Source organism: Pezoporus wallicus, unplaced genomic scaffold (genome assembly GCF_028554395.1).
Source record: "Pezoporus wallicus isolate ANWC-B61680 ecotype Strahan unplaced genomic scaffold, APGP_CSIRO_Pwel_v1 contig_8090, whole genome shotgun sequence".
In the NCBI taxonomy this organism is placed as follows: domain Eukaryota; kingdom Metazoa; phylum Chordata; class Aves; order Psittaciformes; family Psittacidae; genus Pezoporus; species Pezoporus wallicus.
The window spans coordinates 339,206-364,950 of NW_026642841.1; the positions used below are offsets into that span (position 1 = coordinate 339,206).

General features: G+C 47.9%; 1 protein-coding gene across 3 annotated transcripts in view; it reads right to left on the reverse strand.

Moving 5' to 3' along the window:
• The window catches only part of RALY (RALY heterogeneous nuclear ribonucleoprotein), a 118,139-nt gene extending 109,915 nt beyond the window's left edge, over positions 1 to 8,224 (reverse strand). For 2 of the 3 annotated variants that reach the window (XM_057432363.1, XM_057432362.1), the window contains exon 1: positions 7,434 to 7,581. The gene's annotated coding sequence lies outside the window, so the exon portion shown is untranslated. Of the gene's footprint in view, positions 1 to 7,433; positions 7,582 to 8,205 lie in introns of those variants that run through there. The other variant, XM_057432364.1, reaches the window with a different exon arrangement.
• Between the last annotated feature and the right edge of the window lie 17,521 nt (positions 8,225 to 25,745).

Here is a 25,745-nt window from a genome sequence, read left to right on the forward strand (position 1 = left end):
CACACAAAATTGGATGGTGATATAGCATCTGCAAATTGAACTGCAGAAGGAAATGATAATACAAGTAATGAATGCAGAGGCCAGCCCCTATTACAAGTCCACACACAGCCTTTTCCCCCACTGCTCAGGCTGCTACAGCACCCATTTCCTTGGCAACCTTTAGCCGGACAAACCCATCTGCACCCCAAGCCCTCCCGGAGCTCCTCTCACAAGTATATTGGAATATGCTACAGGAACAAGGGTGATAACACACCTAAATAACAAGTCAGTTATGCACTCCCAAGTTCTCTTCCAGGCTGGTACTCAAGACCCAGGTTTACTCAGGAAAGGGGTAGGTATGAGCTGATACCATGTAAGTGCTAACAAAAATGTATCTGCAGCCATAAAGCAGCCATCAGAAAAGTGCTATGTAAGTTATTAAATCTTGCTTCCTCTTAAACTGCACCTTCTGGGGTCTTCCACACTGAATTAGCCACCTCCACTGTCTCCTGCCTGTTTGATACAGAATTAATACTTTGCTGTTATGGGGTATTTTTTCCCATCATTGGCGGGTCTCAGTGCTCAAATGGGAAAGGAAGGAAGAGATCCAACATTTCTCCTCCAAAGTAGCCTGCCAGCAGCTACCAATGCCAGGCATCATTTCACTGCTGCATCCCACCAGCTGCACAGCATCACCCTGCAGAGACTTCCCACCACTCCAACCAAGAAAAGACCCCACTGTGGCAATAAAGGGAGAGCAAGTTGTTGCATACAGGATCCTGCTCAGCAAACAGACCCTTAAGTAGCTTTTACCTTGAAATTTAGTAGCACATTGGTTTTTCCCTTCCGGGATGCCTGCTTCTTTCCAGACCAGGCTGGAACCTGAATCCAAGAGAACTGGGAGCAGAGACATCAGCTGATGTACACTGTGCCTGAAAGAGCTGTACTCTTCTGGGCCATATACATACACAGCCCGTTCATTTGGGAAAAGAGGTAATTTAGGACAGCTTTTATAACGCCTGCTGAAAGACTGTAAGCGGTGATCAATGTTTAAGCCCATCTTCAAAGTGATTTGGGGAGCTGCTGAAAACAAACAAGCAAACAGGGCCCAGGAGCCAGGGGAAAAGCTGACAAAGAAATTGCCTTTTTTCCTAGGCAAACAGAAGGTGGCTAATAGCTCGGTTCAGGGAGGCTGAGCTCTCCCCTCCTAATACAAGCAGGGCCAGAGACCAGATTTAATTTCTTCATCACAACAACTTTACTTAAAATCTAAGCCCTTCCTGCCTCTCTCCTGCCACGAGGTGTGGTTCTGCTCACAGGAGGTATTAGCAAACTCCAGCTTATTAATGTGCCCTCCCTGAAAAAGCTGTTTATGCCACAATCAAATGGCTGGGGAGCCCATCTGGAGGAAAGCACTCCATTCCTAATTAAGAGAAAAACCACAAAGCCCACCTTTGATGTGTAGCAACGGCAGCAGTCATTCCCCATGTGCTCGTGAAGCTGTTCAACAGCATTAGCTTCACAGGGCATCCTTCCAGAGGAATTTACCGTCGGATATTGCTCTTCACCATCACTTGTGCCCTGTGAGTGCCAAGATGCTACTGGAGCTAAAGAAAAAACGCTGACTGCATGAGATTAGCTGTATCAAGGATCTTTCAGTAGTTTTATAAGCACTGAAATTTCAAAGCCAGGTCCACAGTCTAGGTCCCATCTTTGTGAAGTGATCTACAGCGACCCATACCTGTGTCTGCATGGATGCCCTGCTTGCAACGATGCCTGCAGGTCTGTTCCTAGGCTTGGGTACCAGCCTGGGAGAGAACGCATGGGGCCTCTCAGCTCCAGCACAGATGAGGGCAAAGTTTGACTGGGCTGTTGAAATGCATTTGCAACAGTTGCACACTAAACTTTGGAGTAAAAGTTTAAAAATATAAATAGAAAAAAGTAAACCTAAGTTACCAGAAAGCTCAAGAGGATTCCTGCAGCGCTCATAGCTCTCACCAGCTCCCCAGAGCGTTTCAGGAGCTTGTAAGACCTCTAAGCATTGCGCATGGCTGCAGAACCAACAGTCACAAGCAAACACCTGTTTTACAAGCAGATACAGCTCCAGGGACAGAAACCAGGAGCTGCTGAACCACCAAACCACCACAATGCTGCCCTTCCAGCAGGAACGTGCTCCGTCAGGCCATGCAGCACCGTCAGCTCTGCAATGGTATGTCCCAGAGCAAGCACGGATTTTCTCACATCTATCTACAAAAACCCCACAGCAATTATGTCCGAGCTGCAATCTCTTTACATAGCAGCCATATCTTGGACCGGGAGAGTCACCTTGAACTCCTGGCCAGCCTAGGATGCAACTGAGAAGAGAGGGAAGGCCAGGTGAAAGGGACAGCACTGCCTGCCAGTTCAGTCATACGATATCCACTGTTGCCACCATGCAGCCCCACATGGTCGAAGTCCAAAACTCTTCACTGGAGCACTAGATCATCCGTATCTTTCCCAGACACTGACTTTCATCCACAAGTTGAGTTCAGCCCCCTCACACCTCCAAGCAGAGGTACTCTCTCCCTGTGCAGGAGGGCAGGCAGAACCAGTGCTCCCCATATCCTTCTAGAGGAAGCATTTTTCCCACAAATGAAGGCAGAAGAAAGGCATGAGATTCAGCCTAGTAAAGACATCAAGAGCTCAGGAGGGGAACATCTGAAACTGCCACCTCTATCCACCTTATGTCCTCTGCCTGCCTAGTCCTGAACTCAGGAATTCATGCATTAACATGAATAATGCCATGGATCTATTCCCAGCTTCCAGAACAAGTGTCCACTGCCATCGTTACCACACTATCTTCTCCAGCAGAAACTGTCTTCCCTATATCCATGTTCAGGAACTCTCACCGCAGGCAGACCCCCACATGGAAGGATGTTCTCCTTCCAAGGAAGCTGGGACGCAGCAGGAGGCACTTAATCCTGACACAGCAGGAGCTGGAGCTGCACTGCCCCAGTTATTGCTCCTGCTCATACATCGTGCCTCACCATTCTTCCTCTGCTTGTAACAGCAGTCAGAAGATAAGCTCACATTCATTCCCACTGTGGCTGTGTATGTAGAAATAAAAGCTGCTTGGAAAAGCATCAGATAAAGCTACGGCACTTCTCAGTGCCTATTGTTCAGGACCATCACACACCACCTTCAGATGATGCTGCAGACTTCACCAGGGAATCAATGAATTCACACAGATGTAGTCGAGAGGTGCCTATGCTGTTTACATCATTCTTGTTTTCTTAGAGGAAAGAGAAGGGGTTATGTTTTCTATTTTAAAACCATATTTTGGGAAAAAAAAAAAAAAAAGGAGAGTGCAGTATCACTGGCAAAGGCTACAAATGGATGGTCAGTAAAGGAAATACCCTGTAGCAGTGCTCCTGAAACTGAGTTTGGCACATCTTGCTCTATGTCAGTATCTGGTTTCAATATATTCTTAAGGTCTGCTATTTAAAAAAGATAGCATCATTATTAGGTGCCAGATTGACTCTGGAACAGCCTCAACAGCCCAGCAGGTCCCCTGGAGACTGTGCATCTACATCCTCATGTTGGAAGACAGAAGAGACCTCAATAAGCAGAACAAACAGGATTGTTTGTGTTGAACAGTGTTACACAAGAGCCAAAAAGATGACTCACGCTGCCCTTATAGCCTTTCCCTGGATATCCAGAACAAAGCCAGGCACAGCCACAGAAAGCAGTTGTCTCTCAGGGGGAGGTTAACCCCAGGGATACCTCCTGCCCAGGCGACACAGCTTCAGTCGTCGTTAGTAACATCAATGCTGCTTTATGGTGGTCAGATTTTAAGACAAAAATTGCTCTTGTTTTGTCCAAGAAAAGGAAGTCATTACAATACTCCCACTATTCCACCTTCCTTAAGCAAGGAGGACCTCACTGGGAGCTTACAAAACTATAGATTGCAGGCAATATACTCTTCCACATCCCTGCTTCAGCATCATCTGTTGTATCATGCACACTATCTCCCATCTCAGGCTCCACAGGAGTAGCTTCTCTTGTTTGCCCACACCCTGGCAACAACAGGATACTATTTCTGATTGTTTTAAGCCACAAGAAACATGAGAAGCCACAAGAAAAGCTTTAGATTCACCATTTGCATGCATCGAGCTGAGGATTTCCTAAGAGATGCAGAGGAAAACAGTCTTTGCTCAGCGTTACAAGCCGTGGCTTTGATAATTCCAGCAGCTTAAATGCAAAACTAGACACTTGCAAGCAGATGTTAATTCTGCAAAACGCAGGGTCGGAGTCAATCTCTGCCCTGGTGTCACCTCAATTCTGCCTTTGGCAAAGCACATACAATTAATTTTATGTTGGGATGATGGAGCTAGCAGACATCTGACCTCCCCATTAAATACACACTTTCAGGTGAGAACCACCATGTAAAATTATTCACTTGAATTAAACAGATAGGCCAGGACTGATGGCAAAAATAAAAACGGACAGAGTTGACACCACGCTGAGGAAGGCGGCAGCATTCTGTGCACAACAGCAAAATCAACTTAATCACAAATGACAACTTCTGAAAGCCTTTATTTGGGATTCATCCTTGGCATTTTTTCTAGGCCAGCTTGAAAACAAAAGCTTTGTCTTCTTAAAATGCAGTTGCCTGAGGCACCTCTAAAAAAAGTGACATAACTCAGGTCTGAAAAATGCCTCCCGGGTTTCAGATTCTCCTAAGAGCCTCTTTACTATTCAGCTTGATTCAGATTACCCACATCAGCATGAACGCTGCAGATTTAGCCTCAGCTATCAACACAGGTACAAAAAGCACACATTTAGGACTGGGGATTTTTTTTTAAGCTATATGATTAAAGAGCTACAGTTATAAAAAGGAACTTGTTATTGATCCAAACGCTTCCCCCCTCCCTTTTCTCCAGTAGGTTTATAAACACTCTGATGACAGTTCATCCTGAATTTCACTCTGTTTAGCTTGTTTCAGATTTTTTTCTAGCATGCTTTTCTTGCTGGGTGTTTTCAACCTTTCCACCACAAACCTCAAGCTGTGAAAAGAATGAGCAGCTCATTTTGGAATCAAAACTTGGGCTCCAAATATGATTCTTGTTTCTTTTCCCCTCTTCACTTAAGCAATTCTGCAATCAATACCTCTGTGTTTCTTCAAATACAAGGATACAAACCTGTGCTGGGCAAGACAGTAACTTAATGGGAGGGGACAAGGAAGGAAAAGCTGCAAATCTCTTCAAACAGAGCTATTTCTAATATCCATAATTAACATCTTGGATAACTCTGCAGTACTTTTAGCATATCAAAGCTTTTTATATCCATAGGCCATTTTCTTTGAGTAGATGCAAGTTTACATCTAGGTCTGAAAACTTCTTATGCAGCCATCAATAAAGAACTCAAATCAAAAGTTCTGTTGCTTTTATTGATAATTCGGGACAATGATAGCCGAAAGCTCTCTTGGCACTGGGAATGTGTTAGAGTTATTTTTCTGAGTGATCAAGTCTCTTCACTTATGCCACATAAACTGTTTACTGGCAAGAGCTCTAAGCCTCTCTTTACAATCCCCAAATAAAACATCCTTCCAGAACTTGCTGCCTATTATCTGCCTTTTCTAAAGAAAGTGGTTCTTAAGAGACCCACCTTCTTCTGCTTTGCCATTCCCCTGAAGCCCATCTGCAACATTAGGCTTGACACAAGCAGAATACCGCAATCCTTCACGGCACAGCACAGTGAGCTAAATGAGTGTCTGTCTTTACATCCTGAAGAAGGGTATCACACACAGCTGATCCAAATGGTGCTCACCAAAAACAAGGGTCATAAAAAGGCTCCCAGGAATGTGAGCGATAAACCTTGTGACAAGCTGTCACTGAGAGTAGGCAGCCCAAAAAGGATGCTACAGAGCAACACTGCTGTGGCTTAACCCAAGGTTTTGCTCATGACACAGGTTCCTTACCACCCGTGAAGATCCTTTGCACCACGTCAGTGCAGGCTCCTCATCCCAGAGCTCTGCTGCTAGAAAACAAACTGTTTCCCTATCCTTTAGCACAGAATTAAACACAAAGAGCATAAATCAGAGCAAATCACACAATAAAAGATGGGACAAAATGCAAGTGGAATTGCCACTTCCCCCTTCTCAACTGAGGAATAGAAACCAGTTGTGGAAGCACCTGTAGAAGCCAGCAGGTTTCCTCTTTGCAGCAGGGATGGTCCAGAGGTCCTGCAGCAAAGCCTACACCTTCCTCCCCATGACTGCTCCCCCGAAATGACGGCTAGCATTGCTCAGAGCCAGAGAAAACAGGCTCAGCCTGGGCGACGAGGTCCACAGTAAATACCAGCCCCGATGCTCACATGGCCCCTGCCAGCCCAGCAAAAGCCACCAGCAGTGGCAGACATACACTGCTCACCCTGTCAAACACTAGCATCAGCTACCGATACCTTACGGTATTTATCTGCAGGGGAAAGACAACAAGGACTTCCTTAATACGAAATAAAAGGGTCCTTTTTCTTTTCTGGCCTCAAAAGTAAGCCAAAGTCAATCATGATGCTATTGATTCCAGTCTCCACTCCAACCCCAGAGAAGAGCTACTGGAGAACGTGGGAAAGCAGGGGAACACGAAGCCAGTGCAGGCTTGTTCCCTGGCTCAGCCTTACTGCCCGAATCTTCCCCATGCTGGGAAACAAATCTGAGCTTCACACTCGGCAGCAGAGTCAGGAAAATAGAGGCGCACATCCACACTGTTGGCACAATTTCTATCTCAGCCTCTATGCTCTGTTATCACAGAAGGACTCAGCTGCAGGACCACCCTGACGGTTTGGCATATGGCATTGTGACAGCAGCCCGGAGTAAACACGGGACTTCCATCCACCACCTCAAACACAGAAATTGACAACCCGAACGTATTCGCGGCAGAAAACATTGTGAAACGCTGAGAAACTGAGCTCGCAGGGCTCAACACCACCGCTCCGGGGAGCAGACGTGGGTACTCCGAGCCCTCGGGCTCCGGCGCCGGTCCCACCAGTGCTACCAGTCCCACCAGTGCTACCAGTCCCACCAGTGCTACCAGTCCCACCAGTTCGCCCCCGTCTCCGGCCCGAGCAGCTCCGCAAGAGACACCAAGTAACTCGCGATCGCTCCGGTCCCCCCGCGACACCCCCGCACCGACTCCTCCGGGACCCGCGTTACGAGCCAGCGGGCACCGCCAGCTCCACACCGGGGCAGCGGCGGGGACGGGATTTCACCCGGCAGCCGCTTCCAAGCGCGGAAGTTTCCCATCCCGCAAGGGCCAACCTCGCGCTTCCTCCCCGCTTCCCAGCGAATAGGGGAAAACGGGGAGAAAGAAAGGAAAACCCCCCACAAACAGCAAAACACACGTAAGAAAATCCATGGAATAGCAGGGGAAAAAAGAGAAGACTGCAGTAAAACATTAATAAAGAAGGCAATAACTCACTGCCCGCCGGCAGCGGAGCCCCGGGGAAGCTCGCTCCGTCTCTCAAGAGGCAGCCCCGTCCACCGGGGGGTGCGGTGTGCGCGGCAGGGAAGCGCTCCCCGAGCGGGGTGCCGGGTCCCGATGCAGCGCTGCGGACCGACACGTACCGAGCCGCAGCACAGCGGCCTCGGCCCAGCCCCGGCCCCGGCCCCGCGCGAGCCGCCGGCACAGTGCCGCGCACCGCCCCGCCGCTCCAGCGCCTTCCCGCCGACCGTACCACAGCGCCGCGCCGGCGGGGTGGGAAGCAAACGCCGGAGGAGGGGGAAGTATGTGCCTGTGGCCGGTGCCCGTTCCCCGGTGCCGCCGCGGCGCTGCCTGAGCGCATCCGTCCCTCGGGGCTGCACCGTACCGTGCCGTGCTGCCGGGCCTCGGCACAGGGCAGCGCCCCCTCCCCGCTCCCCTCTCGCTCGGCAGCCGGCGCGGTGGAACAGTCCAAGCCGGGCGGGGTGGCGGGGCGCGGCGGGTCCGGGGGTGGCGGGGTCGGTGCCGGTCCCGCGGTGGGAACCAGCGCGCTCCTCTATTGAGCAAACCCCGTTCTCCTCGGGCTGGGCTCAGGCTCCTACCCGCTGCCCGCGCCGGGTTCTGGGGGCGGCCGCTGGAGCTCCAGCCCTGCCGCTCGTCCGGCCCCGGTGCTCTGTGTGACGGAGTGGTTCCAGGTCGGCTTCTCTTGCTCTGTTTGCGCACCGCGCTCACGAAGTGAAACCGTTCTCTCGGGAATCAGACTTTTTCCTACCTAAAGTCGTTTCCTCACTCGGTGCTCACACGGTAACAGCCCTGGGACAGACCCACGCGGAGATGTTGTAAGGAATAAGGCAGCACCGGCTGAACTACGAACCCACGTGTGGTCCCAGCACGCTCCAGTCACTGGGACATTTACTGCAGCATCTCTCGCTGCAACGCTCCAGCATGTCCCCGTTCAAGCGCTCCTGAGATCTCGCCCTAGCGCAGGTGATCAACTGGGGATCAAGGCAGAGGCAAATATCCCCTCGGAGAACTCTCCATTGATCCCAACGTAACCACGGTGGTGTTTTAAGTGCTCAGTTACACAGAACTACCCAGCAGAGTGCTCACTCCTGCTGAGGCTGGTGGGAGGATCAGGTGCTCAGAAGATGCCTCCAAAGGCCGGGTTGTTCGGTAGTAGGAGATCTCTAAATGAGATGAACTCTCACCAGCATCAAGACCTGATTGACCCTGGGCTGGAGGCAAGATCTCTGGGTACCCACCAAGCCAAACCTGAAGCATTAACTGTTATTTCAGCTTAATTTTCCTTGGGCAGCTCACACATCTCTTCCAAGCTTCAGTTTTTCCCCTGCAGAGTGAGCTTCCCAAAAAAGGGCTGAGAGTCAAAACCACATCAGTGTCCCAGTGGAATACATTGGCTTTCCCACTGAAATCCACATACCCCAGTCTGGCATGGGATGTTGTGTTCCCTCACTCCTCAGAAACCTATCTCCTCCTTGGGTTTTGCTTCCCACGCTAAATCAGCACCCAGAGTGAGGGGAGGCAGTGAATCAGTCCTGCCTCCAGGGTGTCAGAGTGCATATCCTGGGTGAGATGTTCTCCAGGTTTCCTTCCAGAAGGAAGATCAAAGGGCACCATATTCTAATTCCTAGAGCTACACAGTAGCATTTCAGAACAATTTTGTGATGTTTTCCCAGTGTTGGGACATTCATTGACCCAAATTCTCACACAATAATCCCCAGTAACACCAGTAAGCCGCTGCCAAAGCAGGTGCGTCTCATATTAGTCCAGAATTAAGTTTTCATCAAACCCTGATTTTCTTTAAAATCCTATTTATTGCTTAACAATCACTTGAAAGTCTATGGGTGGGAAGTAACACAAAAGCATCTTTCATTATTCATTAAGGACAAGCGATGCAGGGCTTTTGGAAGGGAATAGAAAGTACATATACTTTTGTGCATTTAAAGCGATTATTTCTTATTAATAACCCTGAAGAAAGGTGCCCCACAGAGACCTGCAGTGTGGATGTTTTGAAGTCTCTGGATCACAAAAAGAATCATTTTCCCCTGTGACATTTCTGAGTAGAAATCCTGGGAAAGTTTTTCTTTCATAATTATATTTTTTAGAGAGGTTTAGACTGTTAGGTTTGGGAGTGTCCCCTTCAATGGAATGAAAAAGTAATGTGGTGGTAATGATGGAGGTTGAGAGCTGTCATCAGCATAAAGGGCTGCAGGTACAGAGCAAACCTGCAGCAGGTTTGGGAAGAGAATTGAAAAGCCACAAAATCCCACTGTGGAGTCTTTCCCTCTATAACGGGATGTCTTGCTCTTTGTAACTGGCCTCCAGGTGGAGTACAACCCACCCCTAACCTGCCTGGAGCCACCCATCTAGACTGGGATGTCCCAACTTGGATGCCAGGAGCCCATGCCAAAATCCTTGCCAGCCCCAAGGTAAATGGGGTGATGTGGGATCCTGTGTAAGGGACCACTAGACGATGCTTATCACCCACCTCTGTCACTAGGACAATGCTCCTTGACCACCTCATTCCAGGAAAGGCTGGATGGGGGAAACTCTGGTCCTCTGATCTGGGGGCCTGTTGTTCCAAGTACATTGGTCTGTCTGCCCTGAAATCACACACTGGTCCTAAGGCTGAAGGACCAACACAGAGCAGTTTTGCTGTGGTCCCACTGGTGAGGAAGGTTCCAGGGCACAGCAGAGCTCCTCTTTGTCTGTGCCTTGTGATAGGATCAGTCCCTCCAGGCCCTAGAATGTGTCCTTGAGACTGCAGACCATGAAATTCAGTCAGGCTCTAGAAGCCAACATGGGGCTGTGCACAGCTGCCTGCAGAGTCCCCCCATTACCAACACCATTGCTAGATAAGGAGGTGCTTGGACCCCATGAGCTGTATGCTGGAGGAGCTGGTCCTGGGGTCTCATTGCCAGCAGCCTCTGTCCATGCCTTGGTTTTCCACATCTCCTCCTTGGCGTGTCCTCTCCCTGCTACCCTGCTTGGAAAAATGGGGCAGACCAGACTGGAGGTGATGTCCTTGGGAACCTGGGGCCATTTAGGACCTGGGTGCCAGCCTGGCAGGAAGGAGAGAGCATGGGGACCTGCCGCACTGGGAGAGAGGGGCTGAAAGCCAAGCACACTGCTTGGGAGCTCCATGGGGCCACCACAGCTCCTGGACCAAATCCAAGGGATTTCTGCATGCTGAGACCTCCTGAGAAAACAAGTCCTCCTGTGAGACCCCTCTGTGACCCCTGATTTGCTACTGGGACCCTGTAAAAGAAGTAACAGGTCGTTTTAATCAGCATGTTTGTCAGGGCACTAAGCATGTGGCTATGGTCCCTCAGACATTTAACCCTGTCACTCCACTCTCCCCATTGCCCTGATTTCAACCTTCTACATTTGATTTTTGTGCTAGGAGATAGAGAAATGTCAGTGGGTTTGATTTCCTTTTTATTTTCCCCTCCATTTTTAATGAATTTTTCATTTTGTTCCACTGGTACAGGAGGAATAACAATGAAGCAACAGTGTCAACATCGAAAGAATTTTCTCTACAGTCACACCGTGGCCAATCTGCAACAACAAGAATAGATTTTATGAATCCCATGAAAGAGAATTGTTGGTGGAGGGGGTGGAGGTGCATCTCGAAGGCTCCTAACTCTCTTTTCCACACCATGAGGACCTGTTATAAGGAGCTGTTTAAACACAAGAAACAGGATCAATCTGGAAAAATGGATTTCTAATAGCAGTGGAACAAAAAACATATAAGTGCTTTATGATGGTTGAAGAAAATAAGTTGCCTGAGAAAGCAGCTTTCTCCTCCTTGCTCTGGCAGTTGGGCAGGATGCTGCCAGGGGCTGGACACCACAGCAGGGCTGAACAGGCTTTGGTTTTTGTCTGCACTTGCAGCCCCGCTGGCCTCAGGCTCTGCAGCGGCTGCCCCAGTAATAGGGATGCTTCCAAGGGCAGGCAAAGTTCTCCTTTTATGTTTGTTGTTTCTTCCAAGAGGTGTTAACACCAATTTGTGAGCTCAGTGGGATGACAGTGAGGGGTGAGCAGCGCTGACCTCGGAACTTCCCTCTGTCAGATCTCTTTCTTCCACCCCATCTCAAAGTTGGTCTAAAAGCAATAAAAGGATGTTGGGGGGGGGGGGAGCTGGGGCTTGTCAGAGTTCACCTTAGAGGAGAAACTCAGTGAACACCATCTCAAAAAGCATTTGTCTCTAGCGTGGCTCTGCTGTATACATAAGCTGTTGTCTTGGGGAAGGGCTACAGTTTCACGCCTCCTGCACACAGTGAGTGCAGGAACACCTGCACAGTGTGAAATTAATACTGGCATCATTTTTTGTTCCTGTATATATCCAAGTGCTTTTTCTTCCAGGAACTACACAGTACATGCAGCTGAGGAAGGGCTGAAAACAAAGCCTGTGCTTATTGTCATATGTTTTCTTACTGCTGTTGAAGTGAGGAAATCAAAGATATGCTCTTAAGCACTCACTGCACCTCTTCCAGGGTACGCAGCAGCTTGTAAGCTGTGAACGAGGAAGAGCACAAACAGGATTCCCTTTAAAAAGAATGAAAAACAACATGATGGGGAGGGGGAAGCAAAGAAAGAATATTAGTGCCAAGGATCATCCAAAATGAACCTCTTTGCCCTAATGTTGGAGGTTAAACAATCAAGCTGACAACACTGACAACATTTTCTCCTTGAAAATATCACATTGTCTGTCAAGGTGTTATTGGTCCAGACACACTGCCCAGCTCCAGTAGTGGTAGTTTATGAGCTATCAAGCGAAGGTGACTGCTTTAAATGATTGTCCTGGGGGAAGAGAGCAGAAATGTCAGTGACACCTGTCCAGGTAGCACTTCTTCCTTCCTCCTCCCTTGGATGGTGCCTGGGCACAAGTGCCAATAAATCTGCTACCCTATGGGTATCAGCAGGGTTTCCCAAATCAACATTTCCTCTGTTTGCTTTGAGAGCCTGACAAATGATTGATTGACTGATGGCTTGGCTTTGCGAGCGAAGATTTGGGAAGGGCTTTAACCACGCTTACTACAAGCACGATGACCAAGGGCATGTGGGATATGCAAATCTGGTTGGAAAAGGGTGCTTAGGCAATCAGGGAGTGTCCGACCAGGGCTGTCATCTCCTGAGCTAACTCAAGCTACCCATGCGCTGGTCCACCCACATGCAAGGTTGGATCTGCGGCTTCCCATGCACCTTGTCACCTACCGTTTAGACCCGTGCCTGTCCATACAGACAAGTGGGAGTGAGCCCTTCCAGCCTGTGCAGTGGATTATTTAGGTGAGGGCAGCTTGCACAGAACTGGCCCCATCCTTTACACCTGAGGTTTAACTGCCACAGCCTAGCTAGCTAGGACGGTGACAGCAAAGTCCGCAGGTCGTAGGTTTTGTAAGAGTGTCCTTCTCTCTGACGGAAGACCTGACAAGGCTAGACGAGCTCCGTCAACCCGGGTTTGAAGATAGGAGTTTCCTTCTCCTATGAGGAAGGCCTGTCTTTGCTAACGAAGATTGAGGAAGGGCTTTAACCCACGCATTCTGAACAACACTGTCATCTCTTGGGTCAATCTCGAGCGACCGCTATCGTGAGCCCACCGAGGCGCCGGCGGCACTGCGGTATCACTACATCTAGGCGGGATTCAGCCAAGTGCACGCACCAGGGGTCTGAACCTGCTGTTCCTCTCCTACTGAGCAGGATTACTATTGCAACACCACATCATCAGTAGGGTAAAACTAACCTGTCTCACAACGGTCTAAGTGTAACGCAGGTGTCCCAAGGTGAGTTCAGGAAGGACGGAAACCTCCTGCAGAGCAGAAGGGCAAAAGCTCGCTTGATCTTGATTTTCAGTATGAATACAGACCGTGAAAGCGGGGCCTCACGGTCCTTCTGGCTTTTTGGGCTTTAAGCAGGAGGGGTCAGAAAAGTTACCACAGGGATAACTGGCTTGTGGCGGCCAAGCATTCATAGCGATGTTGCTTTTTGATCCTTCACTGTCGGTTCTTCCTGTCACTGTGAAGCAGAATTCACCAAGCTTTGGATTGTTCACCCACTAATAGGGAACGTGAGCTGACAAATGATAGAAACACAAGAACAACAAAGACTAAATCTTAATAGCCTCCAGATGTATTCATCACTCAAGGAGGGAGAAATCGGGCCAGAAACTACTGGTGTGAACCCAGGTGAAGCTTCTGACTTCACCAGAGCTGTCTGATTGCCATCAGTGAGAGCTGACCATACAGTTAGTTTCTCTTTCAGTGTGTGTGTGCTGACTATGGAGGAGCACTGGCCACATGTTGCTCTTGGCCTTCAGGTCCTTCTCCTGCCCTTGAATCCACCTAGGATGGCAGAAGCATGGTGATGCTCCTGGGGAAAAGGGCCAAGTGGGGGCACAGGTGCTGACCAGGCAGGAGCTAGAGAAGAAGAGCATTGAGTGGCTGGATAATTCGATTCCCATCAGTGTGCTTCCCTCTGCCATTTCCATGCTGTAGGAAAGGAACACGGATGTGCTTGAAGGATGCTGGATTTTCCAGCACTTCATGTATTGCTCTCCTGTAACCATCAGCCACCTGCCCGGCCACCCTTGTCCCAATCCCTGGCATCTCAAAGGATTTATTTCCCAAGAAAGCTACCAAGATCCTTCTCCCTTGCAGTCCCTGGTGTGCACTGGTGAATGGATCCAGCATCGTAGGAGCTGCGCGGGGAAATGGGGGAAGAACCAAACCTTTACCTGAATAGAAACGAGAACTCTTGGGAGCAGGGGATGGGGGAGAGGAGGACTCTGGCAGCAGGGGCAGGGTGCTGAAGCCTGCGGGCAGCAATCCTGCTGAGCTGCCACTGCCTGTGCTGGGGACTTGCAAATGGATACAGCAGCAAAGAGAGGAAAACTCACAGTGGCTCAGGGAAATGTACATCAACTCCTTTGCAGCACCCAGCACCCACAGCCAGCATCTCCCAAACAATGCCCTATTTCTGCCCACTCCAAGTGAGGGATCATTTTTCTGGACATATCTTGTGCTTTCTTTAGCACTTTTCTCTAAAAAAGCCAAAAAAGAGACAGCTTCTGCTTAAGTTCCCACCCTGGAGTTCCCCTTCGTAGTTGGACCATGTCTACTACTCAGTGACGGGCTGTCATTAAGTGCCCAGCTGAAACGCTCTAATTAAAAGGGACATTAAGAGCTCACTTGTTCAAGCCAAAGAACATTAGGAGGAATTTAAATGATGAGGTTTTTAAATCTGTGACATTTGTTCTAACGAGAAAACACTTTCTAATCCTGAGCATTTCCTCATTCAAAACAGATTGCAAAGACTGCAAGTGAAAACAATATTTTTTTTTTACCTCTGGAAAAACACATCCTGTAATTACCAGGCCTAATTGCCAAATAACATTCATCTTTTTCACACAGCTTCCACATCAGCTTGGAAGCAGGCAGTGAAAAACAGCGTGTGGATGTACCCACACATGTGTGCGTTTTGTGTTACGACAGGGAACAGGATTCACAGAAATTGCCATTGCATCAATCCCATCATCTGAGGTGGAAACCATTACAGAGGATGCAGAGCGCTCCTGGTCCACCTAATGAAAGGCATATTGCTGCTGCGGTGTGCTGAATGCTGAGGAGGAGCAGGGAAACAATCTGGTTTGCACTTCCAGTAATTTGCTGGAGTAGAAACTATTTTTATCTGAAAGCATTGAGGTAATGAAATGTAAAACAGCAGCAGGAAGAAAAGTGTAAAGCCTCAAACGAGAGTGACTTGGGAACCATGCAAACCATTTCAGGAGGATTTTAGACAGTTGCTAGAGAGATGAAATACAATCCCTCTCTTCATGGTCTTTCATTTCACCATGGCCATCGGAAGAGAAGGCAAGCAAGCAAACTAGTTGTGAAAACTGCTGGCTCCTTAATTTTCTATGCATTTCACAAATGAAAGTCCTGCACAGTGCAAGGTGACATGACCTGCTCCCTCTTGTTTGTCCTTTATTTGGGAACATTAAGCTCAGCATAAAACAGGCTGCTGGCTGCTACTACTACTTCTTGGGAATTCCAGTCATCCTTGATCCTTCAGAATATTATCCTTCTCCCTAGGGGAAAAAAAAAACAACCAAAAATGACTTGATTGTTCCAACAGAAATCCATAAACCAGCAGCAATGCATCAGTTCTCCCAGTCCTTTCCATGCTGGGACACTGACCTCTTGCTATGACAGCTTATCCTTCTATAAGCTGAGCAGTGGTGACCAGCCTTTCCTGGGCCACGAGCAGCATCCTGCTCTGCTCCTCTGGGCCCTCATTTTGGTGTTCTAATGTCCTGTAACCAGAGGCAATGCAAGACTGTATCACGAGGAGAACATCTTCTCTGAGCTATGGCATAGGGATTTCTGAATGAGGGCACAGTGGTCCAGTGTGTTCAGACATCAGCCTGAATCCACCTTCCCACCTCCTTCAGATTTTGCACAAGTTGGCTCCAGAACTAAAATTCACTGTTGGTCTTTTTCTTCTAATGGGGCAAACATCAAAATCTGGACACAAAGACCCATATTCTAAGGTCTGGATCTGCTTGTGGCACGAATCTATCTTTAGTTGAATGCACAACATTACCTTCGTCAACAGCTTGGTAGTATATGACATTATCTTATTTAAGTATTCAGGTCTGGCTGGTTGCTATTATCGAGTGGATGCTAATTCCAGTGGTTCCAGAAGGACTGCATTTGCAGTGCTTCTTGTTGCCTTGCCATAAATACACAGGCATAAGTGACAATATTCCCAGAAACACCTACTTTAAAGCATGTATCCATAACTTTGTGCAAGTGCCTTTGAATTCATCCTATTGAGTATCCACTTTGGAAACATGAAACACTCTACCTATTTCTCCAATTAAAACAACTTCAGCTTTAAAGCTTGGGTACTCATAGCCACCTTCTTGAATGAGTAATCCTGTGTTGGCATAAGTAGATATAAATCAATAAAGATCAAGGCACCAACACTCGTTTATGCTTACTTACAGCCCAACTTAGATCTTCCTCAGTAAATCATCTCAAATACAGTGGAAAAACTCAGAACTGTTCTGAAATATCTGCAAATAAAGAGACAGAAAATGTATCTCTTGTTTCAGTGGGAATTAAATCACTGGAAATATGGGGCTCCTTAGCTTCTGGATGCAGAATCTGTAAATATAAAGCAACAGCAGTCAGTTGCCAGCTTTGAAAATGGGTCTCTTAATCATGACCAACCCCTCTGAGATCCCATCTGTACCTCCAGGCAGCTCTTCTGTATTCTAATCTTTCCTTCTCCTCCTCTTCTTTTGACTCTTTGTCACCATGGGTGACACACCATGAATGAAAGATTAGGGTGTACCAAACACAGCTTTTGCTTCTGGGGTCAATGCTCTAACTCCTGAGCTGTTGGATAGGAAGGCTGTGAAGCTTAAAGAGCTCAGCTTGGGTCTCCATCACGTAGGTGTACCTCCAGTCACCTCCTGGTCCAGCTTGAGAAGATAACGCTTCATCTGTGAGACCTAATGTTCTATCTAAAGCCAGGCTGGATGGGGCTTGGAGCAACCTGCTATAGTGGAAGGTGTCCCTGCCTGTGGCAGGGAGTTGGAAGCAGGTGAGCTTTAAAGTCTTTTACAACCTAAACCATTCTATAGCCTGGTGAATAGGGCCAAGGCAGTGCTATGAAGGCCCATTGAATTTTAGGCCTGTTTTCAAAAGGGTAACAGGGTCCACCACCAGCAAATCTGTAGGAGGGTAGATTTGGTGAAGGCCAAAATGGTGACCAAAGGGAAAAACAAAGGACCTAAACTTTGAATTTCTGCCCAGCATTTCTTGTCCCAAGCTGCTGCAGCCCTGCACCTGAAAGCAAGGGTGGGTTTGTGCCAGAGCAGTGCTGGGCACACAGGGCTGACCTTCCCTCCCGAGTCTGAAAGCCAGACTCTTGGACATCCTGAAAGTAGAAGAGGCTGTAGATTGCCTTGTCCGATGTCTGGTACATGAAATGGAATCTTGCTCAGTTGTTGCCATACTGAGAGCTTGCATAAGGTTAAACTGCTAGGGGTTCAGCAGAGCAGGAAGTGTTGATCTCCTGTATCTGGTGGTAGGACAGAAGGAAATGGAATGAAGATGCATCAGGGAAGTTCAGAGTGGGCATTAGGAAGAGGCTCTTCACCGAGAAGCTGGTTGGTCCTGCTGACCACTCCATCAGGAAGTGGTCATGGCACTAAGCCTGTCAGAGCTCAAGGAGTATCTGGATGATACTCTTAGCCATATGGTTTACTTCAAGGTAGTCTGCAAGGAGCAGGGAATTGGACTCTATGATCCTTATGGGTCCCTTCCACCTTGAGATATTCTCTATGAAACTTGCCTTCCTGAAAAGCACCTGAAAAACTTGCCTTGAGAAGAAGGTATTGAGAGAGGGTCTTTAGGCCACCGTTTTGGTCAGCCCTCCTGGTGGTTAGTCTCACTTTTAAACTGTGTGCCTTGTTTCCTCCAGCAACTGTTCAGCTTCTCTCTGCTACACTGAAGTGGCCTTCAACACCCACTGCTTTCTGCCTCTGAGAGCACTTACTCACCACTATCAGATACCTCATGAGCCTTGACACAACTCGAACGCGCCATTACAGCCCTCACTTCACAGCGCTTCTCCCATCTTTACATCCTATCAGTGGCTCTTCTTCATTCTAACAGCCTTTTCAGCCCCGGGCTTGGTGCTGTATTTAGTGCTGGTGCCTAAGAGTTGTGCACAAACCTAAATGAGCCTGAACATTCCCCCTTAACTCCCTATTGAAACACCCCATGATCACGCTGTGAGCAGGTAAGAACTGATTTTGAACTAACTGATTTCTTGCCAGTTTGAGGTCCAGTTCAACACTCATGCTGTTCTCTGGGAGCAGCCTTACAGAAACTACCAGAGCAGCTTATGGGCTGTGGTGGCACTCAAAACAAACAAGGGTGGCAGAACTAGGTCTGCAGAAAGGAAGACGCGAATGAAATTCACCTTCCAGCATTCACTGCAAGTGAAGCTGATCTGTGTTTCTTACACCAAGCAAAGGCTACAGCTCAGATGCTAATTTTATCTTGCTGGCTCTGTAGCGTCCTTGATCTCCAAGAGAATTCAAAATAACATGTAGCAAATGTATAACTAAGTCGTTTTAAAGAAGTAACTACAAAGAGCATAACAGCTCAAGGGGAAACATCTTCTCTGCTGAACGCAGAGGATGAAATCAGATCATACTGACAGACCGAGCAAATGGGTTCTACGCCTCATCCTCAAAAGTGGGCTGTTAGGGGGGACCAGGGCAGCTCAGTGTCCATCTGCCCTACAAACCCATCCCTGACGGGAGCATATAGGAAGGCCAAGCCCACCTTCACCTCCTAACAGCTTGTGACAACGCGATCCCTTTGCTGAGCAGACACAGGGCGAATGCCTGTCACAAACATCAGGACCACTTTGTGCTAAGTGTCAGACACAGCTGTTAAAGAAACCCCTCTCTACCCTGAGTGTAAATACACAGTGCCAAGAGCCGGGGCAGGGAAGGGCTGCTCCTCTCTCTGAAGACAGGCAGTCACCCCTGCAGTGGTCAGAGCAAACCCAGGAGAAGATGAGGGGGGAAGCAGACAAGCCCCACCGCTGCTGTGTGCTTGCCGGGCTGGGGGTATTTGCACTAGGAGGGGAAGCACAAGCCCAAGAGAGATGAGTCTGGAGTACTTCAAGCCTTGTCAATAGTTTGTCAGTGTAGCTCCAATGATCAAAGCTTGGGCCTTTCTCCCCCTGCAGAGCTCCAGCTAAGGCAGGAGTTTAGCATGAGCTTCAGGGCTTGATGCTCTGGTCCCAGCAGAAAGATCAAACCTGTGCTAAACTGTCTGTGTAGATACATCTGCTGCAATGGTCTTCAAGGGTTTTTGGAAACCTCATGGGCTGGTACAGCTGAACCCAGCCAAAAAGCCAGCAGAGGCCAGCTAAGGGCTTCCTTGTCCCGAGTGCATGAAGAACTAAGGGATGGGAAGACAGCCCTCCCAGGGCAATGCCTGCCTCCAGTGATTGCTGAATTACTCCCCATGGAAAGCAAGTCCTTTCTTCAAGGCTGCTATTCCAGTATGGAGCCTGAGTATCCTCACCCAAATGTTAGGTTACAGGTGAGCTGGTGAAGAGCCTGGTTTGCCAACTGGTGGTTTCAAACCCCTATCATCCCAGGAGCAGCCATAGCTCTCCCAGGACTCAGACTCAATTATTCTCTTAAGTACTAGGCAGATCTCACTGTCAGGGAGGAAAAAAAGAGATTTCCCAAGGTAACAGGAGAACATTCTTGTCTTTCATTGGCACCAAACTCAAGAGAAGTCCCTCTTTTCCAGGTGACAGCAATAGGAGTTCTAGGAGTGGTGCTGCAGAGCAACTGCAGCTCCCAACAGCAAGATGCAGAAAGCACTTGGGCAGTCAGCACACCAGGTCCCACAGCAAGCATGGTGCTACCAGGACAATTTCCACACTTTTTTTCCAACTCCTACTAAGCAAAAGAGAAGAGGGATGAATAGCAGCTCTGTCTGAGGAGGAGAAAGATAAATGACTAGCATTAGCTGTGGCTAAGCACACCTTGGAGGCAGTTAAAATAGCTCTAACACACTGAATAACACCCTTGCAATTCCTCCTTGCACTGGTAAGACAGACCTGGGCTGGGAAAATGCCTTCTTTGCATTTGTGCAGCTGTGTGCACCATGGTGCTGGATCAGCAGGGTGCAGGCCAAGTGAGCCGGGGTCCATCACAGCCACCACAACAGGATGGTGCGCAGGCTCCAGAGGTCTCTTCTGGAGGGAGGTGAGATAAAAAACGGAGAGAACATTAAGTTCTTTTTTACTACCCTCCATCATCACCCCCACAATTATTTCTGTGCTTATTTGACCATCTCCTTTCCTTCTCAGCCAGTGCTGAGGTCTCACAACCTCATCAAATGTACCTGCCTCCTTAAGAGGGGCACATCTAAAGAGCTGGGTCCTCATGAAGACGAAGACAAGAAAGGATTTAATCTGACAGCACAGCAACCTCATCCCCTGAACCTGCAGAGCTCAGGTGCAGTCAGAGGTGCCTGCTCCACAAATGGAACCAGGAGTTCATATTCTGCTCCCTGCCTGTATTTTCTCTCTTGCTGGAGATAAGTAAAATGAAAAGAAGGAACTGGAGAAGTTACTGAATTGAAAATGAGAAATGAACTGAGATTTTGGTTTTTTTGGTGGGTTCTTCCCCCCCCCCCCCCCCCTTTTTTTTTCCCTTGGAATTAACAGAGCTTGGAATAAAGCACCAAGAACCAGATACTCCCTTACTGAGCTGCCGGTGCCATCCCCAGTGCAGCCTGCTTTCCTATGAGCCCCTCTGCCGGCAGAGCGGGTACGCCGCTGACAAGCACCAAGGTGAACCATGGGAGGTGCTGAACTCGTCTCTTCCGTGGGCACCCTTGGACTCACATCACTTTCCTTCTCCCAGTGCTTTCATTAAGTATTTCCCTTATTTTCAGAGCAGGTGCTTGTTCCCATTCTTACTGAACCACTCTGCTCACTTGTAAACAAGACCTTTATTGGCTCCGCAACTATGTGTTTGTTTCTATTTATACGCCTTCTGTATCAATATTTGAAAGCACGCTACCCTATGCTGAATTCTTCCCCATGCCCTTTTCCATCCCTGCTGCCTCTTTCCCACCTCTTCTTTCTCTTCGCTGTCTGTTCACAGTTTGCGCTCTCCCAGGTTTTTTCCATGCTGATAAAAACGAGCCATAGATTTTACATTTCCTGTGTTGACCTGAACTAAATAATTGGGAACTTCTTTTCTGAATGATGTTCATTCAGACATCCCTGTATAGGTAAAGTCATTCATTCACATCCCTGCATAGGTGTAGTGCTTTACGTGCATTAGAAATTGGTGGGAGCTGAACACCTAAATCCTCCAGGCAGACTTCTGAATGCCTGTTGTCTATCTTATTTTGGAGAAAGCTACACACCTACTTATTTACTGGCTGCTGCTGCATCTTAGATTTTAAATTCTGGTCTTATTAGTACAGTGAATTAATGTTCTGGGGTTTAAGTATGTGAAAATAGGGTGCTGCTTCCCCTCTCCCACCAGCCGTATCCAGGGACAAGACTTCAGTTTCCCTTACCACAAGTGCTAGGAATAGCTTTGTAATGTAAATAGGCACTTAGGGTATTTTTAACAAGCACCTGCTTTATCACGCTGCCTAATGAGAGCCTGGACAGAAATGCAGTGAAAGCAAAGGCAGGCAAGGCTACTATTTAAGATAATTAACAGCAAATTAAATTAAACTGACACACACATATATTTTGGGCCTCTGCATCTAAGGGGAGAGAGTGCTGCAGAGATTTCATTATTCACATTTCCCATCATCCATTTTTTTCCCCAGCACCTACCCACCCAATTACCTGGGAAAGGAAGAGGGAGAAAGACACTAAAACCAGTAAGATAATTCTCATTTGCATAGTCATTTTTCTGCATTGTGTTTAATAGTCTGCGAGTAACTGTAGAAGAATATATAGTCCATTCTTTAAAAAGCTCCAATGCACTAATTGAAATTAAATTACATGGAACTCAGTGTCTGTCTTCTGTTCATTGGGAGACAATATGCAAGCCAGTTTAGTGTGTTATTTTTATATGATGAACCACTGTACTCACCACAGAACCACTTCCCAGATGTGTTTCTCCTTCCTTCAGCTGTAGGTGAGCCTCAACTTGTGGTTTTTTTCATCATTAAAATGCCTCATTTGCTGCACCCAGGATTACAATCCTTTAGCATTCCAGACAGTCATCACTGCAGGTAGCAGCGCCTATTTTCAGCATTACACTAGGTAATGCAACTGCATTCTTTTCTCACATTACTTTGCATATGTTATAGCTCAATTAATCTGTCAGGGTGACACTTCCATCACAAACATCATTTAAGAGAACTTAACGCTAAGTCGGCAGGCCTAGAAAGAGGACTCTGATGTTACACTCCTCAAAAGAGGCAAAACGTCAGGACCTGCTTCCCTACTTCCCAGCCCATTGTACAAGCTGCTGAGGCAGGAGCTCAGGTCTTGCTGGTGCTTGCAGGAGATTCAGCCTACGTGGCAGCTTGCTCCTTGCCTTCTCTCCAAGGCTGCTAACAAGGGAGCCAATTAGTGCCAGTTGTGATGGGAGCATTTTTCCCACCAGGAGCTGGATTGAAACCTTTCATTCATTTTGCACTGACAGAGGCACATGAAATGGTCAAGCATGGAAGAAAAATCTGGATGGAGGGTTTAGAGCGTCCCCCTGGGTTTTATTCTTTGCTTCAGACTTGCAGCTTTTGTTAAAATAGGAAAAAAAGGCTTCTTGCCATTCCGATGGTGAAACTGATTTTCTCCATCCAAACTAACACCAAGCCTTCAAGCTACTTGTGCTCAGGATGTGCTTTCTGTCCTTTTCTGACTCTGGGACCTTGGAATAACAAGTTGCCAAGGCAGGACATCAGTCCTCTCGTCTGACGACATCAGACAGCCTGCCAACACCCCAGTGCCTCATGACACTTCCCAGCACAAAGCAGAATAGCCAAGGAGCTCTGTGCTATTTCCTTTCAGTGAACAAGACGGGGATGAAGAGCCCCTCCATCACTGTCTCTGTCCCAGGTGTCCCAATTGCACCCGGAGCTCTCAACAGGTTCTGCTGCAGAGTGCCTGGTCCTTAATTCCATCACATTCCAATGTGGGAAGGACATTGACCTGCTTCTGTGCACCAGTGCTGCCCTCTGCTTGGATCCCTATAGGGTTAAAGAGAAGATAAGGTGTTTCTTCTCTCACAGGCCTCCCCCAGGACCTGGTTCCTGTTCCCCTGGAGACAGACTTTTCCCTTCGAGGCTGCAGAAGAAGATCCCCCGAGACAGCAGAACTGTCCTGAAGGATGGTTTATACCAGGCAGCATCTCAGTCTTGCCTGAGGAATTCTGCCAGTGGTCCAGCAGTACTGAGCAGCTCAGCAAAGGGTGCAGTGGACCAAGCACAAGGCTACAGTGACTGTTATGTTAGAAATGCATGAGGTGCTATGGCCAGCTCCCATCAGTGGGGCTTGGGAGCATACTGCTGATGTGAAGAAGGCTGGACCTAGTTTAGATTGCCAAGTCCTGCTATAAAAGACCTAAGATCTTCTAGAGGGATGAAATTTCCTTTCAAAGAAACTAATCAGACAGTGCTCACACGCTAACAAGAGGGTATGTATCATTTCCCACCAAGGTAAATGGGAATGCAGGCTCCCCGTCGTGCTTTAGATGAGTCATCAGGCACATGCTCCTGAAAACCTCCTGTCAAACAGACTTTACATTAAAGGCAACGTCAGAAAGCACAAAGTGTTTTTCTCAGGACTTCTATTAAGTCCTGCAGCTAATTAATCCATGCTTTTCCAAAAGAAATGTTTGACAATATACACAGTTCAACTGAGTTTAAGATATGAAAGCAAATATCGGAGCAGGAAACCTACACATCTTTAGTCCATAACTCCTATACATTACACCTCTCCTCAACAGCCAATCCCAGAAAGAAACTTCTTCATCCCTCCCTCCCCACCCAAGTAAAACCCTCAGAGTCAAACCCTGTTTTTTCACTCAGACCAAGGGTTCCGCACCACTAACTTGAATAGGAATGCACTTGGGAAAGACCATCACCCCAGTACAGTTCTTGGTGGAGATGCAAAATACTTGAGTGCAGGAGCAGCAATGGAGAACTGCTTCCTCAGGCACACAGCAGATGTGTTTAGGTACTTGGCTGACACAAGCATAAGGAGGATCCATCTGGTGAAAAGAGATGTAGCATTGATGGCTGGTTCACTGAGCTCTTGGCTTGGTGTTCACACCAGCAGCTCATGGCTTTTGTAGCAGTAGCACAAGATTCTGTGCAGGGCTGAGTCTTTTATCCTTTGGAGGAACGGATAAGTTGAAGAGACCTTGTAGCTACTGGAGATGATGGTTTTCCAAACAGATAGATAAATAGATAGATAGATAGAATGGAAGTGACTCTGGAAACTACTCCAGTCTCCAAGAAAAAGCAGAACCATAGCAAAGGAAAAGGAGAGGGTTGGAAGCTGCAGTGAGACATGAAACTAAGAGCCTCTACTTAGTACAGCAGTGCTACATCCATGAGACATCTCTAATATCACAACCATGAGAGCTGTGCCAGTTCAGCCTCACTGCAAGTACTGATGATCTCTGCGATCAGTGATACCTTCCACTGTACAGGCACCTCTGGCAATAGGTGGAAAGGTGGGAGCACTTGTGAGCCGAGGCAGACTAAGCTAAGGATAACAATATTCCAGGAGCATATCAACACTTGGCCTAGGGGAGAAAGAAGAGAGATCGTAACAGATTGGAAATATAAGGAATGTCAACAATCACAAATGTAATCCCAGAGCATGGACTCCGTGGGATGGAGAGAGCTGCCCCTGCCTTTCTGAACCAAGCAGGATTGTGCCCTGCCTAATTCTTCTCCAGAGCCAAGTGTTATTAATTGCTGTTTCACTGGTTTTATGGGGCTTCTGTAGTTTCAGTAAGTCAGTTTATAGCTATGTAGTGCAACTGTATTACTCATTCCTTTTGTCGACAAATGAGGCCATTTACAGAGTTCTGGCTTGACTGCATCGGGTCTAAAAGCTGACCAGATACGAGGACAGTGGGAAGGATTATGTCCATGCTTATGAGTCCCAGCTCTGAGGGCAGCCTGACGTGGGGACACGGCTCCTGCATTGCTGCCTGCAGCCACTCACACTCCACAGGCAGCACCAATGGACCTGCTCTGGACCAACCTCTCCAGGCCAGCACTGACAGTGGGTCTCCATGGAGTGTGTAGTAAACGGAGGGAGAAAAGGAAAGCCTTACTCTAATAAATATGTCAGTTCCAGCACTGACACTGTTATGGGCTTTCACGCTACTGAATCTTTCTTTTAGCTTCCAAGAAACACACAATCACATATAACATTTGCTTGAAAAAACACTGGCTTCTAGTTCTCAGCAGCAGAGTAAATATGGAAAAGATGAATAGGAGATACCAATCAGCTGCTGAATGGATTTAAAAATGAGCTACTCCAGTCTTGTCACTTCTGTCCTCAGCAATGCTCATTCTACACAAAAGACCCCTGGAGAAGCACAGAGATGCTGATCACCAGTATACTTGGGTGTCCCTTACACTGCGTGTGCAGCGAGTAACTGGTCCAAGGGCAAGCAGGTCTTATGCATACTGAACTCATAGACAGATCCCAAGGTCAGGAGTCAGTGCTATCAGGGCTCTGGCTGTG